This window comes from Podarcis gaigeae (genome assembly GCF_964106915.1).
Source record: "Podarcis gaigeae genome assembly, chromosome: 4".
NCBI lineage: Eukaryota > Metazoa > Chordata > Lepidosauria > Squamata > Lacertidae > Podarcis > Podarcis gaigeae.
The window spans coordinates 51413948-51430784 of record NC_139677.1 but is presented as its reverse complement, the minus strand read 5'-3'; the positions used below and the strand labels follow the sequence as shown (position 1 = coordinate 51430784).

Genomic DNA, 16837 nt, shown 5'->3' with positions numbered 1-16837 from the left:
AATGAAATGTGGGGGGGGGGGGGCTGCTGGTGGTAAAGGTACACATACACTTACACAAGACCTTTGAAAAATTTCACTCTCCCCTCAAAAATTTCAGAACTCCACCCCCTTTTATGCTTATTGAAGAGGTTGCTAAAATATAAACGAGCATTTTATAACACAGCCCAATTTCCTGCCAAAAACCACATGGGAACACCATATAAATGGTGGGCGGAAGTTGCAAAAGCAGAAACAGTGACAAACTCCCAGCCCCAGGACAAAAATCCCCCTACATTTGGAAATAATCCAAGGTGAATGCTGCAGAAATAATTTCAAAAGCAGGTCACACCAAGAAGCTAGAAGAAAGCTTTGAATCATGTTTAATTTTGCCTTGTCTTGGGAGACAACCATTTCCTTACAGGTTTACTTATGCTTAGTGGGTATCCCATGTTAAAAATGTATTATCTGTGATTATACCTTTTTAAAATAAACGGTGTCCTCACTGCTCCTGCAGTATGACAATGCAGTGCTGGAAATGGTGGAGCACTGTGAGAGTAATAGTAACCAAAACAAAATTTAAAAGAAAAACAGCTTATGGAAATTGCAGTGTTGGACAAGATGACTAAACGTGCCAATTAGTAACTGCCATAATTCATCATTCCACCTGGCTGCATCAGTGGGGGACAGCAGATCCATCTCCTCTGGTGCCATGGAGAGGCCATTTGCCTTCTTCCCTTCCTGAACTGTTTACATTCAAACTGGTCACCATGAGACTAATTATATAACTTTAAGAATCGGTGCCTGAGTTTCATTGTTTTCCCCTTTCCTCCCCATCCTTCTTCCTTTCGTCTTGTGTCTATTGGATTCATAGATTGTAAGACACTGGGTACAGATTACTGTCTGTGGGTTTTTTTGTTTTTGTTTTTTAAATAGTATATACAGCACCTACCAAACTCTACATGCTTTATAATGATGCTAATGAAAAGTGATAGTTCACTGGAGGTGGTTTCTTCTTCAATCTGGGCTTCACCTGCTTATGAAATGGAAACTTCAGTGTTGAAAAGGCAGCCAAAATTCAGCGCACCACTAATCTTTTCCCGACCAAAATGAACAATTTCCCCTCCCTTCACAGAAGTTCGGCCACAAACTGCTTTGTTTTTTGAGCATTGGAACTTTCTGAGCCCCTGCACAGGCTTCCCCACTTACTATCAGAGCAATCACTGCCAAATACAAAATACAATATATATTAGGCTGTATCTAATGTCCTCTGCTAGCACAAGGGTTCTTGCGTTAGCAGACCGGTGAGTTTTAATATTCTGCAACAGTGAAATCCAGGGCAACAGTAGCGTTAGCAAAAACTCATTACACAATAGTTTGTGCAACAAAGTTACCAGCAACCTACTTAAGCATTTTCTCATGCAAATATTAGTTCTGCTGGCACTAAACATTTTGCCAGCGCAACAAGCATACCCCTAAGTGACCCATTTTTTTCTACAGTTTTTCATATAGTGTTGCATGGTTGTGCAGCCATACAGAAACCCAAACACAACAACCATGATTTGATTTAAATAGCTAAACATCTTTATTTAGGTCAGAAAGAGGTAACTGATATCATTGTTTATTTTACTCTGTTCACCATCAGTTCTTGGTAGAGATAGCAAGGAAAAAAACCTTCGCCAATATTCAACTTACTGTGGTTACAGGCAATGAGGCTTATTATTACAAGGCTGCTTCCATACTCTTACTCCATTTCTGTGTGGTGTTTAGCATTTGTTTTTTTAAAAATAAAATTACTGGATCAGTTTCAAGGCTGATGTATAGGGATGCACAAAGGAGAGTCATTCGCTGGGAGAGTCAAAGGATCTGTCTGTCTCAAGAGAGGCTAATTTGGAGCTCAAGGATAATTGATGGACAGATCTCCACAATGTACTGCCCTTTGGCCCTTACCACACCAGTTTCAGCCTTTTGCAACAGGAATGGATGGGGGAGGCACTGGGCATCTGCACTGATTACAGATTTTTCAAACCACTGATAGGGTGGGTGGGGAGAGAGACCAAACCTGCATAAAGGAAAAAGAAGAGGACATTAGTATGAGAAGAAAGGAAGCGATGAGAAGGAAGGAAGAAACAAGTGCATCTTGACATGAATAAGGAGGGCAGTGTTAGGTCAAATGGCAAAGGCAGAGAGATTTCATTAAAGGAATTTACTTTTTAAACTGTTAAAATAAAAATGTAAGGGGGGGGGGAATTACTGAGCACCAACCAGGACTGATTCTCAAAGCACAAGCATGGAAAGAATGGTCCCTGATCCTGTATATAAGCCCAGATTTGTGAAAAAGGATTTGTCAATATCCATCTGTAATAATGTTATCTGCCCACCAAGCAGAAAAAAAGAGAAGAAATAGACTGAGTTTTCAACTAGTATAATTAGAGCGCAATCCTGTACAGGAGTTTTGCTAGCGAAGGATGTCATCATCATCATCATCATCATCATACCCCACCCATCTGACTGGGTTGCCCCAACCACTCTGGGCAGCTTCCAGCATAAACAGAAGCATAATAAAACATCAAACATTCAAAACATCCCTTTACAGGACTGCCTTCAGATGTATTCTAAAGGTTGTATAGTTACAGGTAGGGAATGATGAAATATTTTCACCCAAATGCTTACAGGTTTGAATTCATCTTACCAAAGAGAGAAATGCAGAGTTTAGGTACCATCACGCTAATTTAGAAACCCTCAAAAATGTCAAAGATATGAGTCACCGCTCCACAAATTGCTGATTGACAATGAGCTGGATTTTTGTTTGGTAAGTAGGTGGTCCCCTGTAGATGCTTTGAAGAAGGAGATTACATATTGGCAAAGGCATTACTAAAGACACGCATTGCCAGCAACACTCTGCTAGCAACGAAAGAGAACTTCAAAGAGGAGGTTTGTGCCAGGATGATGCAAAGCGTTAAGAATTCATGACTTCAGTGCAGGAATGGAGTAGAGGTTTCACACTAAATTCCTGTACATATTTGCTTGTGGCTACTTCCAAGTAGGTGTACTTGGCCTTGTGGCCTTCATCAATTCCCTAGAATCTAGGGCCTAGATCAAGCTCAACTGGACATCAATAACACCTACTCAAACCACTTATATTTTGCCGGTAATGTGCTAAACTACAGATAGCAACAACACTTGAAAAGTAAAGTGTTGAAAAAACTAAAAGATGCCAGTAGCTGGCATGAAATTTGAAACGTGTGTGGCCATTTCCATATACGGTAAGTCCTTGAAAAGCGTGCCAATTACCATGATCAATAATTTGAAACTGGAAGTGACAGAAAAGCTATATTCACAAGCATATAATTGCTGGGTGCACTTCTAAATTTCCATGCAATTTTTTGTAAAGTGCAGGTGAATGTGGCTGGGGAAGTAAGATATCGCTGTACCTCAAGCCTGATTACACCACAGCCAACTAAAACCCTAAAACTTCCTCCTAAGAAAAACTCTGGCATTGTATTATGACTAGTGATCTCATAGTTCAGGAAGGGCTGTCCCCATCTGCTGGCTGGTACAGAGCCTATGCTTTGCTGATAGCCCATATGCCTGCCTTTGTTCTCTGCTAGTGGCCCATCTTTTTGAAGATCTGAGTCCAGTTATTAAGAGACTGACTTCCACTTTAGTTCTCCAAGCATTGGTTAAATTCTAACACTTACGAAATCCAGGAATTATGGGTGTCTGGAACTCATTACCCCTGGCACCCACCAACTCGAAACAATATCATTACTATATGAACATGACATATCCACAACTAAGCTGGAAAAAATGTGTGAGATGAAGTTGATAAGGCTGCACTTCTGTTCACACTCCCTTGGGGGTAAGACCTACTGAACTCAATGGGACTTACTTCTGAGACGACACAAGTAGGATTGTGCTGTAAGAAATGTAGACTGTAATAGGAGTATGCAAGCTTTCAAGTTTACAGAACACCTTTGAGAAGGACACAGAACCCCCTAGTCTGTTAAGCATGACGTCAGTCACAGCAACAAACCAGTGTGATTTTCCATGAGTTCAATGTGACGACTAAAGCTGTGATGTGTTTTGGTCTCTGTGGTCATTTAGCAGGCAATTAGGGCCTGATTCAACTCTTTGACGTTAGTAACAAGACCTCCGCTAATCTTGGCATTGGTTAGACATTTCTTAAAGCCCCTGATGTAGTTCGCATACAGTCTACATGGAGACTGCTCTGCTTATCTTACATATTTAGCATTTGTACAAACCATGAGAATATTGGGCAAGGTGTAAAATTGGTTAGCTCTTCCTATTCCCTTGTATCTACATATCCCACCAAATTTAAGCAACATTTAATTAATTTATATGAGTGCATCATGTACCAATAAAATTACTGCCAGTGTTGGGTTTTTCCATATTAATTAGGCTTTTCTGGCATTATGCATAAGACATTAAAAAGATGGTACTGTTGTATACTGAGTCCTAAATCACTTACTGAAATATTCCCCTGACATCACCCTCTTGCTCATAAGATTTTTTTTTTAAAAAAACAAAGAAACCCTGAAATACTTTTTTTGATAACTTACAGTTGTACGATGCCGCATCCTGCAGGGAAAACTAGATTTATCCACATATCATCAGAGGGAGGAACACAAAGCCTTAAGAACTGAGTAACTGAATTACTAAAGCCGGCTTCCTTTCATAAATCAGGTGTATTGCTTCCACTGTAGCAATGCATAAGGGTGGGCTCAGTCGTGTGTAGAACACTGAACAGCAGGGAGGTTGCCGAAAAAACTGTTGCAACACACATTGCTGGCTTTCCCTGGCAATATGTATTCCATTCATTTCTCATCTTTTTCTGCTTTCCTATAATTGTTATCCTCTCTGATGCATCATAAACTGCCCTCTCTTACGTCAGATGCACTGTTGTAATCCCCGCCCGCCTCTGCCCTTCTCTGTCAGGAAAACTCTAATCCTCCTCTTACTGGAGGATACTGGAGCTACATCACTGACATTTTCAATTGTACTCACCAGAAAAATCAAAAAGCAGGAAGAGGGGGGAAATAAAGTGTGGGGTTATATAAAATCAGCCAAGGTAACAGTTACAGTCGCCAGGGTAGAAAATTGTGATTTAAAAAAACAACAACATAAAACAAGACATACGATCAGTGCTTACTTAAAGGTCAAATGTATTTTGCACACTCCATTCACAAATTCCTTGAGGATTAACTATATCTGCAGAACACGAGGAGCTCAGCAGAATTTCTGAATGCCATTTAATCATACCTCAATATGGTATTGCCAGCAGGCGGCCTGTGGGTGTAGGAAGAGGATGCAGCCCTTTAAACAGCATGTGTCTGCAATGATGTTTACACAACAATTCTGCAGGGCCCAGATTGCCCCGTACACAGCCAGATCCCCTAACAGCACAACCCTTTACACCAGAGGTAGCCAGTGTGGTCCCTCCAGATCTTGCAGGACTACAACTCCCACCTCCCCAACCAGAGGCCAATGTGGCACCCCATTTATAGAAGAGCCTTCCCAGGAAAGCTTGCCTGCTGCCAGGAGTTCACTCAAGCCTTTAAAATAACTAACCTGAGCCTCTCGGGATTGTTCTTTTTTAATCTGTGTTTTTAATACGGAGGAGTGTCAGGTTCCATTCTGTTGGATTTGTGTAGCTCCCCACTCCTTTTTTAATGCTTTCACATTTTACTTTGCAGTCTCTGTTTATCTGCGGTTCTGGGGAAGCAGTGTTTGCTGCTCAGCGCAGCCGCTGCCCGGACCAGGGGCCATTTTTCCTTCATGCGCAGCTGTGGGTGGGACCCTCAGCGCCTCCTCCTCCTCCAGCCACAGTAGCCTTGGCAGCAAAGGCCCCTTTGAATGGGCTAATCCGGGGACATTGGGTGCAGGGTTGCAGTGCTATAAATTGAAGGCCACATCTGGGGGTCCTTGCTCTTAGGGGTTCACCATGGGATTAACCACCAACCAAGTCTGTATGTTTCCTGCTCAAAGGCAAGTGGGCAGGGCAGTGTGAGGAATTTGCTATGGTATATTCAGTCACCATATTCAGGGCTAGGGAAGAATTTCTCCTGCAAACAAGTTGGCTGGTCTGCAGGCTTTTGTCCATCTCATAGCATTGGGTTGGACATTTATGTGATCAGGTACCCTGTTAAAGGGGTCCAGGAATGTGTGTCTTTGTCCAACAATCCATACACAGGTCAATGGGGTCAATAGCACCCTTCCCAATGGTGGCCCTGGTGGGATCGTACCACCTGGTGCATGTTAGGGGGTGGATCCCCTCCCCCAGTCAAAGTCAACCCAACCCTACTTATCAACCAGCAGATGAGTTGCTTGATACCAGATACATCCCTAATACCTTGGGCAAAATCTACTTACATCTGTAATCAATCAAAGTTGTGGCCTATTTCAACCCAATACCAATGTCCTGTGTCTATTTCTATGCCTGGGCTCTCACCACAGCGGCTGCAGGCACCATGCGCCTGGGAACGAAATTGCATTGTATTTTTTACTTATCTACTGTAAGCCATCCTGAGAACATTTATGTCACGGGATGGCATACAAAAGTTATAAATAAATCCATAAAGTGTTTTACCTGCTTTGAGCCCACAGAGCAGAATTGCCACAAATCCAAATGCATGAAATACGGCTTTCAGGATATTCTGGCGGCTTCCATGCTTCGAGTGGCTTCCGTCTTGGCCTCTCTGCGGAATCCTCAAGCCTCTGCAGCTGCTGTGCCATTCATTAGGGGATGGAGCTGAGATAATTGCTGCACTCCTGCGCCAGAAATAATGCCAGCCTGTCCACTTCAAATCCCACTTTTCCATTTCAAGTAGCAAGGCCAGTTTGCCTCTCCTTCGCAGCTTTCAGATATTTTGCACACACAGCCGGTGCTTAGCCACTGCATTTGAACAAGGAGCAGGATCTGTTCTGTAATTCTTAAGATGAAAATGTTTATCATTTACATTATTTATTTTTTTAAAAAATCAGGGCAGTGCTTGGAAGTGCTTGTTCTGTAAGCCCCTGTCTGCAATGGCAGACCTGGGGGGGGGGTGTCTCAAATTTCTCTGGCACCCTGTGCAGCTCCAAAATCCGGATCCCCCCACCTCTCACCTTCTGTTCTACATCATAGTTGCAGAGCCCCTGAGGCTCTGTGCCCAGTGTGACTGAATCGGTGGTGCTCCCCTAAATCCACCTCTGCTTTATCCAATGCACATGTTTCTATTTGTGGTCTGTATTGCTTAGGGTGATGAATGAGGATCATTTAATAACTGATCCTCATCACAGGATATTTCACTTGAAATGCACAGACCCTGTATTTTATGACCGTCAATTGCAGAGGTGACTTTTTCTCTAGGATTCTGTAGATGTTCGCTCAATGAGCACTGATAGCCAGAAGGTGTAGTTTAGATAAGCATTGGTTGCTTTTGATGACTGATGGCTACTAGCTACTGCCCAGGACAGGGGTCTGCAACCTTTAAGACAAAAAGAGCCACTTGGACCCGTTTCCGAAGAAAAAACAACAACTGGGAGCCGCAAAACCATTGCGACATTTAAAACAAATATAACACTGCATACATTGTTTCTTAGCCCAATGTTATCCTCGTCATTATAAAAATAACTTTTTTGACACTTTTTAATTATTTTTTGTTTGACCCCTCAGAATTACTCCTCCTCATAGAAATAAACGTTATATTAACAAGTTACCTTTTTTTGAGTGTGTGTTCTTCACTCCCCTTCAAAACAGTAGCTGCAAATTGCAAAGCAATAGCAGCAAATCAGCCAGCGGCTGCCTGTTGGGGCGGCAGCCTGTTGCCCGAAGCACAGGGAGCCCTCCGGAGGGCTCCCCGTGCTTCAGGCGAGTGTCTGCAAGCCTTGCGCGCCCGGCAGGAGCTCCCGTCGGGCGCGCAAGGCTTGGGGCGGCAGCCTGTTGCCCGAAGCACAGGGAGCCCTCCGGAGGGCTCCCCGTGCTTCGGGCGAGTGTCTGCAAGCCTTGCGCGCCCGGCAGGAGCTCCCGTCGGGCGCGCGAGGCTTGGGGCGGCAGCCTGCCGCCCGAAGCACGCGGAGCCCTCCGGAGGGCTCCCCGTGCTTCGGGCGAGTGTCTGCAAGCCTTGCGCACCTGGCAGGAGCTCCCGTCGGGCGCGCGAGGCTTGGGGCGGCAACCTGCCGCCCGAAGCACAGGGAGCCCTCCGGAGGGCTCCCCGTGCTTCGGGCGAGTGTCTGCAAGCCTTGCGCGCCCGGCAGGAGCTCCCGTCGGGCGCGCAAGGCTTGGGGCGGCAGCCTGTTGCCCGAAGCACAGGGAGCCCTCCGGAGGGCTCCCCGTGCTTCGGGCGAGTGTCTGCAAGCCTTGCGCGCCCGGCAGGAGCTCCCGTCGGGCGCGCGAGGCTTGGGGCGGCAGCCTGCCGCCCAAAGCACGCGGAGCCCTCCGGAGGGCTCCCCGTGCTTCGGGCGAGTGTCTGCAAGCCTTGCGCGCCCGGCAGGAGCTCCCGTCGGGCGCGCGAGGCTTGGGGCGGCAGCCTGCCGCCCCAAGCACAGGGAGCCCTCCGGAGGGCTCCCCGTGCTTCGGGCGAGTGTCTGCAAGCCTTGCGTGCCTGGCAGGAGCTCCCGTCGGGCGCGCGAGGCTTGGGGCGGCAGCCTGCCGCCCGAAGCACAGGGAGCCCTCCGGAGGGCTCCCCGTGCTTCGGGCGAGTGTCTGCAAGCCTTGCGCGCCCGGCAGGAGCTCCCATCGGGCGCGCGAGGCTTGGGGCGGCAGCCTGTTGCCCGAAGCACGCGGAGCCCTCCGGAGGGCTCCCCGTGCTTCGGGCGAGTGTCTGCAAGCCTTGCGCGCCTGGCAGGAGCTCCCGTCGGGCGCACGAGGCTTGGGGCGGCAGCCTGCCGCCCAAAGCACAGGGAGCCCTCCGGAGGGCTCCCCGTGCTTCGGGCGAGTGTCTGCAAGCCTTGCGCGCCCGGCAGGAGCTCCCTTCGGGCGCGCGAGGCTTGGGGCGGGAACAAAGGAAAATGCGCCTCCTCCCCTCGCCTCCACCCCGGAGCCGCGGCAAAGGCGTTAAAGAGCCGCATGCGGCTCCGGAGCCGCAGGTTGCCGACCCCTGGCCCAGGAGAATGAGTTCAGCAGCAGTAGCCAGCAAAGGAGACAGAAGTTGGAATTTTATTTTGTATTTTTTACAGCTGGCTGGGGTATACTGATAGTATGCTGTTTACTTGTGGGTGAACATGTGTTGCTTTTAAAGACTAGGCTTGTCTCCTTGGGTGTGTCTGCCCTCTCTCAATGTGTAGTAATCAACAGACAATACAAAACAGTATTCTAATAGCATTAGTGAAGATGTACATGGTATCTTAAAAGACTCAGCCTCTATGATACCCAGTATTGTAAAATTAAACCTATCAAGCAGCAGATACAGCTTTTCAAAACACCCGTTCTTGCATAAACCTTTGGCCAGAATAGGACATTTTGATCCTGCATACGCCCTCTGAGATCTTGTGATGTGCATCTTTAGAGGTTTCCTATATAGATGAACAAGTGGTCGTGGGACACCCATCATCTCTGCATCTTGGTTGTTAGCCTCAGATAAAGATGTGACACCTGTAAAACCGTTCAGCAGCATCTTGATTCCCAGGCTTTGAAGAAGTACATTTAGAGCACCTGGGTTTCCTTAGCAGTAGTTGTGGTGGTGAGAGTGGCAGGCTGGACTGCTCACCCACTGGGTAAGATTTTCTGCTCAGTGAACACTGCTAAGCTTCAACTTAATTGATTTCAGGCAAAAACAAAATGTATTTATTTGCACGTGAAGATCTTTAAGGAAAGGAGGGAGGACCCGCAATGCTACAACAGTTGTTTTTTCCTCCATTCTCTCACCAGCCCAGGAGACTCTGCTGAAAGGGGGTGGGGAGCCTTAAATCGGCTAAGCATGACTCTATAGCAAATTTCCCCCTTGCCACCTCAGCAGAAGGCCAAAGCGTTACAATTTAAGCTGTTAGGAAAACCTGACAAAAGGCAGCACTTGACTTACTGGGGAAGCAGAAGGGGAACATCTCCCCATTTCTTTGTGTTGGCTGCTAAGCTACTGTTTTTAACAGGCTTCAAAAGGAGGGGTGTGATGGGGGTGAGAGGATTTCATGAAGGGTCCCCACCTCTTTGCCTATAATTTGAGCGTGAAGGCAGATCTCTCCCTTTTTGCTCTCCCGCTTTGTTCAAACAGTAGGGCAAAGAGAGGGAGGTGAAGGAAGTCACACGGGGGAAGAAACATTTTGCCTGAATTTGATACCAAGTCCACTGAAGCCTGGGAGAAGCTAATTCAATCCTTCATCATTGATGACTGTGCCCCCACCCCCCACAATTTGTCTCAGAAACTCCATACTGCAAGAGCCCATTTTTAAAAATAGGGCTTTTTTGAAGTTGAAATAAATAATAATAATTGTGGGATACTACTTTACTGTCCATGTATCAGACGTAGGCTAATAATTTACGATCTTAATTATTTCGACCATGTATTCCTAGCTGACCTCATTTTATTATAGCATTGCTTGATCTCACAAGACTTGTTGAAGGCCCTTAAGTATAGATACCGGCAGCAACTGTTTAAGGCGTGTCCAATACGTGTGCGATTGAGCATGTGTGCAATCTGCCCAACCCAGAAGTGACCTGAAAACATCTTTAAAAGGGTCAGGGCACAGTGGGGTGGTGTGTTAGCAGGCTTTTTCAATGGTGTTTCAAATATACGTGATTTCACTTAAACGTGCGGTGCCTTGGAACGTAACCCCCGCATAAATTGTCAGTTGCCTGTAGAAGCAACAAAACCAAGCAACGGGCTGTTTTAGAAGCTGGTAACCAGGCTTATGTCTATACCAGTTCATTATTATTACATGTAAGAGCATCATTTCCTCCCCCATTTATATACAGAACTGCCCTTGCCTACTATCCTGTCTCCCCTATTCTTTCCCTATGCAGTGTGAATTAAAAGTATGAGCTCTTTGGGAGTCTGGTTATATCTCTGTTCTGAGCCCCTGGGGGAGAACAGGCTACAAATCTGAATGGACAACTTTGGCATTCCATCTTTCAAACCTGTGTGCAGAATCTGATTTTCAACACAGCTGCTAGTTAACAGCACCCACCGACAGAGGTCTCTTTCCCACACATCTCCCCCCTATTTAATTTAATATTCTCTCCTCTTTCCCCTTTCCAGTTAGAAATAAAGTGCATGTGCGGCCATTTATGGAAGAAGGAAGTGTACGTTCACCGTAGGCATGGTACAGCAACAAGCTGTTCAGGCTCAGTATGACGAGAACTTCCTAGATCGGTAATCAGCTGTGCCCCTGCATGCTGAACTAGCTACTAGCAACTCTAAAGCACTGCTGGAAACGAGAGCAATATCAGACCTTGTCGTCATGCTGCAGCAAGGTCAATCGGGGACACATAAGATCATAGCTGAAGGTGGGGAAACATAGCTGTTCACAGATTGTTCCCTTACAACCTGTCAAGTACTCCAGGGATTGAAAGGGGAACCTCATGGTCTGTGGCTAATACAGAAACAGCACATGCTCAGAGCCACCTTCACTCACAGAAAGGAATTGGTGTGTGCGCAACACTGGTCCCTCTGATGGAACGGCAGAATGAAGCCTCTGAATTACTTAGGGATGGTGGGCCATCTTTTCCAGGCCAAGGGCACGCCATTTCCTTCAAACTTCCTGGGGCCACACAACAGCAGTGGGCAGGGCTGGAAGCCCTAGTGAATGGAGAAACAAATGTCAATTGACTCACACACCCCTCTCTACCTTCCGTCCAGGGAAGCAAGAAGCAGGATCAGAGTTCAATGACACATTCTAGTCAAGTGAAAGCACTCAAGGAGGGCACAAGACAGGGCTAGTGAGGGACATGGGCAAAGCCAAGGGGGGCAGGGGGGCAGGTTCGGGTTTGGCCACCAATGACACAAGTGGCCACGGAAATATTCTCCTCCCTGTGTCCTCATATTTATAAGTGTTTTATAATATAGCACACTATATCATTTTAAGCATTCTCCAAAGAAATTAGCAACAGGAAACTTATCAAAAAGAGGATGAACATATGCAATCATTCCTGATAAGCAGCAGAGGTGGATTTCAGGCAGCGCAAATGGTTCTGCTGCACTGGGTGCTGAGCTGAGGGGGCTCTGCAGAGTGTTGCAACTCGGATGTAGTGAATTGAGCAGAACAGAGGGTGAGAAGTGGGGAGCAAGTCGAATTTTGGCCATGCACAGGGCGCCACTAAAATCTGAAAGAGCAAAGTCTGCCCCTGTAAACAGTGGTTCACACCCAAGAACATAATAAATGCCCTGCTATGTGGATCAGAGCAAAAAGCCCGTCTAGTCCAGCATCCTTTTTTTTTTTCTGTGACCAGCCAGATGCCTATGGGAAGCCCACAAGCAAGTTCTTATTCCCTTCACCTCCCATGCCTTTCAAAACCTTCCTGTCCAGGCACCACGTCATCCAGCACAGTGTTAGTGCATACATTCGTAGAAAAGGTGACGCTGTCCCAATGCACGGCTTGCTCATCTAACTATGCTCTTAAGACCCCCAAGTTCCACACTAGCTTCCCTAAACAAGACCTGTTGCTTCAAAGCCTTCCTCTGTGTGGCAACTAACTTCCTTTTTTTCCTAGGACCTTGCCGTCCTGGTGTTGATTTCTGTTATGATGCCAAATGAACAGCAGTCCAGTGAACTGAATGAACCAAAAAAGTATTCAGAGAACACACGTGATACCGGTAAGTATCCCTATGGGAAAAAGTTGCAGCATTTCAGACTAGAGAAAAGGGCAAGGTGTCAGGGCCCAGACAGGGTCCTAGAGTCCTCCTGCATCTTTCCCAAAGCCTACTTAGTGCTTGTCCAGCTTTAGGAAGGAGTTGGGAGGGCGTTGTTGTTGCTATATGTTAAATTAGTATGCCACGCTTCACCTGTAGATCTCAATGTGGCTCTAGGACCCTGCCAGAGCCCTTACATCTCCTTCCCAAAGCCTGGCACAATGTGAAGGCTGATGGAGGGGGGCACCATAGCTCAGGGCTCCATAGTACCAAAGTCCACTCCTACAGGTGATGAATCTTACCCCTTTCCCATGCCTTCCCTTCCCTCAGTCTATTCCTCCAGCCACATTTCCTTGTTCCCTACTAGCATCTGGAAAGCAAAGATGTGACCAAAGTAACACACTGCAGGGAGTGTTCAGCATCCTTTTCCCATGCACTCTTTTTACACGGGGAGAGCTGCAGTGATGGGTTCCTGGAACCCAGGATTCTATACATAGGCACCACTGGAGGGGAGAAATTTATTTTGCCCATTCTGTGTCTCACCCCCCACACATACAGTGCAGAAACATTTTTTTTCTGGTGTCCCCCACTCCTCATATGGCACTGAGGAAAACACCCAATTTAATGCTCCCTCAATGTGATTAGAATTTCCCCCATATCAAATGTCATTTGTTCCAGGTTTCAGGCCTGGTTTCATGACAGCAACAGATGTCCTCTCCACATCTCTAGAAAACATATTAGAAAACATCAGCCAAAGACGGGGGGGGGGGGAGGTTCCTTCCACAAAATCCTCAAGGTAGTTTCCATACGGCACATGTGACTCAACAAGCTGGGGAAATGATTGTCCTTAGCTCGCCTTGAAGGCATTACTTTCTATTTGGCCTCAGCCCCTGTTTTCCAATCTGAACATCTTTTCTAGCAGGAAATACTTGGGGGAGAATTGGCAAACGTGAAAAGGCTAGGTCTACGTCAGCAATGAAATAGGGGGAAAGGCAGGTGAGGAAGAGACAGAAACCTACAGCTCCATAGATGCTGAAAGACAAAGATGAATTCTATCTGCCATGACTATTTATTCTGCATAGTGGCCATTTCTACCATTTTACAATATCCAAACCTATGACAGCAATATCCAAACCTATGACAGGTATCATCAGACTAAGTATTCAAGTAGGGGATTGGGTTGTGGATCATGGGCAAGTAAGCAGAAGGGAATGGGAAGGAGTGATGAGAACAACTTCAGTAAATCAAACATTTGGGAGCAGATTGGTTAACAGAGAACTCAAGTAGTGCTAATTTAGGTTGTGTCAGCCTTTGCTTGAACCCATGTCCACAGTCCTAATAAACATTAATCTTAGAGTCTGGTAGTTCTGTGTTGCTACACATGGAGGTTTTTCACTGCACATTTAGCATAACTCTGAGCCAATTCACGCAAACATTTCAAACATGCCCTGGTGATTTCTTCATGAAGTCACCACAAGTTGACCTTTTCAGTGATAACTTGCCATTAACTAGTCTTGTGAAAGTGCAAACAAGCCCTCCTTTGGGGGGTGGGAATCTGGAGGAGGTCTGCTGTAAAGGGGCCAAGTGGCTCTCTGGGAATGATTATGATAGAGAAGAACAATGTGGGTTGATGTGTTGCTAAGACAGCCTTTGCCAAACTGGTGCTGTCCAGCTGCTTTGAACAACAACTCCCATCAGCCCCAGGGCATGCAGGGAGGGAGAGGCAGAATGTGCTGGCTGGGGTCCAAAGCAGTTGTTGGACTACAACTCCCATCAACTCCAGCCAGCAGCTGCGCTAACAGTATGCATTTGGACAATCCTGCTAATTAAATGGCAAAGCACTGGTAGTAGCTCTTGGAACTTAGAGGAACTTTTGCCATGCTGACCTATGAGCAAGCAAGCCCATCTTCCCCACCTTCAAAAATCATTATATCATTGGTTGGATAAGCAAATGATCGTGGCTTCAAAGGAGATCTCCACAAAGTAGCTGAAGATCCTTAATGAAGGCACTTCCCACCCACCCACCATCTCAGTGACACTGTGAAAGATTTACTTTGACATTCCAGAGATCACAATATTATGCCAAATTATTCATAAACTTACAGCTATTAAGGAAACACAAACTCAAATGCTCTGCTTAAAGAATCAATCAAGAATACAATTTGCATGGGAAAGTGCTAGTGGGTGGCTGTAATTACAAATCCCCCAAGAAAAATTAAACCACGCTTTGCTCAGTAGGGCTCTATTCATCACCCAAATGTCAGCTTCCTTAACAGAAAACAATAAAGCAACAGGTTGGGTTTTCCTTGAAAACTGAGGACATAGTCCCACAGCTGAGATCCTATTGCTGAAGTACTATAGGATTTTGTTTTGCTTACATTTCTATATTCACAGTCCTTGTTCACCTCATGGGGAAAACAGAAGATGCAATGCAGCGATTAGGGCAGAAAATCCAAGATCACGACTTCTGCTTTCTGATTTGGAATGTGGCCCAAAGCCTGTTGCTTAATATCTCCCGCCTTCAGGTTTACGCAGGAGAATAAAAGCTACCTTGCTAAGGTGTTGCAAGGCTTAAACAATTATTGTTTGTACACAGCTTTGATTCAAACGTGCTATATGATCCAAATGCCAGCCACCTACCATGCACAAACATTTTACGCACATTCTGAAAGCTTCAGCCAAACCAGTGAAATCAAGCTGTATCTCATCCAAATGTCAAATGAATCCAAAGACTTATGCAACAATGACTCAAACATACATTTTGATTTTTAAAAGTAAGAAATAAATGGACTTTTATGAGATACGCAAAGTACAGATTGCTAAGTGCAGAACAAGATATTCGAAGGTGAACACACTGTGCCCAGAGAATAATGAAGTACATCCCTCTGCCCAATTCTCATGTCGGCTCGGGACTGCTTGGCTGGGAGTGGTAATTTCCTAGAAAGCTTCCATGACTCCACTGGCTTTGCTAGCCTTATGCTGGGCAGAAAAACCAGTATCAAGTCCTGCTGTGGCATAAAACTGCTAGCTCTGGAATGATCTGTCCTATCTAGAGCCCAAAGCATAAGTACTGACTCAGGCTGAAGCTACATATGTCTGGCATGCCATTGTATGCCACTTCCCCCTCACAATTCCATAAACCATAGAATTGTAGAGTTGGAAGGAATCCCAGTGGTCATCTAGTCCACCCCCTGCAATGCAGAAATCTCAACTAAAGCATCCATGACAGATGGCCATCCAGCCTCTGCTTAAAAACCTCCAAGGAAGGGGAACCCACCACCTCCTGAGGGAGACCGTTCCGAAGAGATTTGAGGTTCATATGCTCTACCCTGCAAGGGGGAAATGGAGTTTGGTTGAGGCATTCATTGAGCAGCAAATGTCCAGGGGGGAAGGGTTAAGTAGTCTCTCCCTTTGTACTGTACCTCTCATTGTGCTTACCTCCTCCCAAGTCTGCATTTGGTTTTAAAACAAAAACATAGGAGTCACATGCCTTCATGTCAATTCGACAGGCATTGCCATTCAAATGGTATGCGCCACGTCTTATGATCAGTTATGCAGGGTGGAACTTACCTCACACACACACCCCAAAAATATTCAAGATGGCACCCTTGAGGAGAAGGAAATAGTGCGGACAACTGCTGCAAGGGGCAGTGAAGGTGAGAGAGAAGGTGCAGAATCGATAAAGTTTTGGAGGTCTTTTGAAGAACATGTTTGCAGACCCTCCAGAAGCTCCCTTTCTGTGCTGAAAATGCTTGTGTAAAAACATTTGGTGCAGCCCCAATCACAATTGCTCACTTGTAAGTTCAAAGGGTGTATAACGTGTTTGGGATTCAGCTCTCAAGAAGATTGTCCTCACAGTCAGGAATCAGTCAGACACTCTGGAAGATGGCTCGGCTTTATTACTGAGAAAAAACTGAACCAGATGCCCAGCTGGGAAGTCAGAGACATGCTGAGAGAGATTTAGACAAGAATAAGAATTGGGCTCTTGCAAACCCCTTTTTATGCTTATATTTTATGTAATCATTTATTACAGTTTCTTTTGTTTGACCCCAGTTTTGCATTAAAAGTGGCAATTG

The 16837-nt window shown here is 45.9% G+C and overlaps 1 long non-coding RNA gene across 1 annotated transcript; it reads right to left on the bottom strand.

Annotated features, from left to right (window-relative positions):
• Positions 1 to 1537: 1537 nt before the first annotated feature.
• LOC310842637 lies at positions 1538 to 4840 on the bottom strand. The gene is made up of 2 exons (XR_014563281.1): positions 4560 to 4840; positions 1538 to 2038 (listed from the first exon to the last, which is right to left on the bottom strand). It is a non-coding gene; the product is annotated as an uncharacterized lncRNA (long non-coding RNA).
• Positions 4841 to 16837: the final 11997 nt, after the last annotated feature.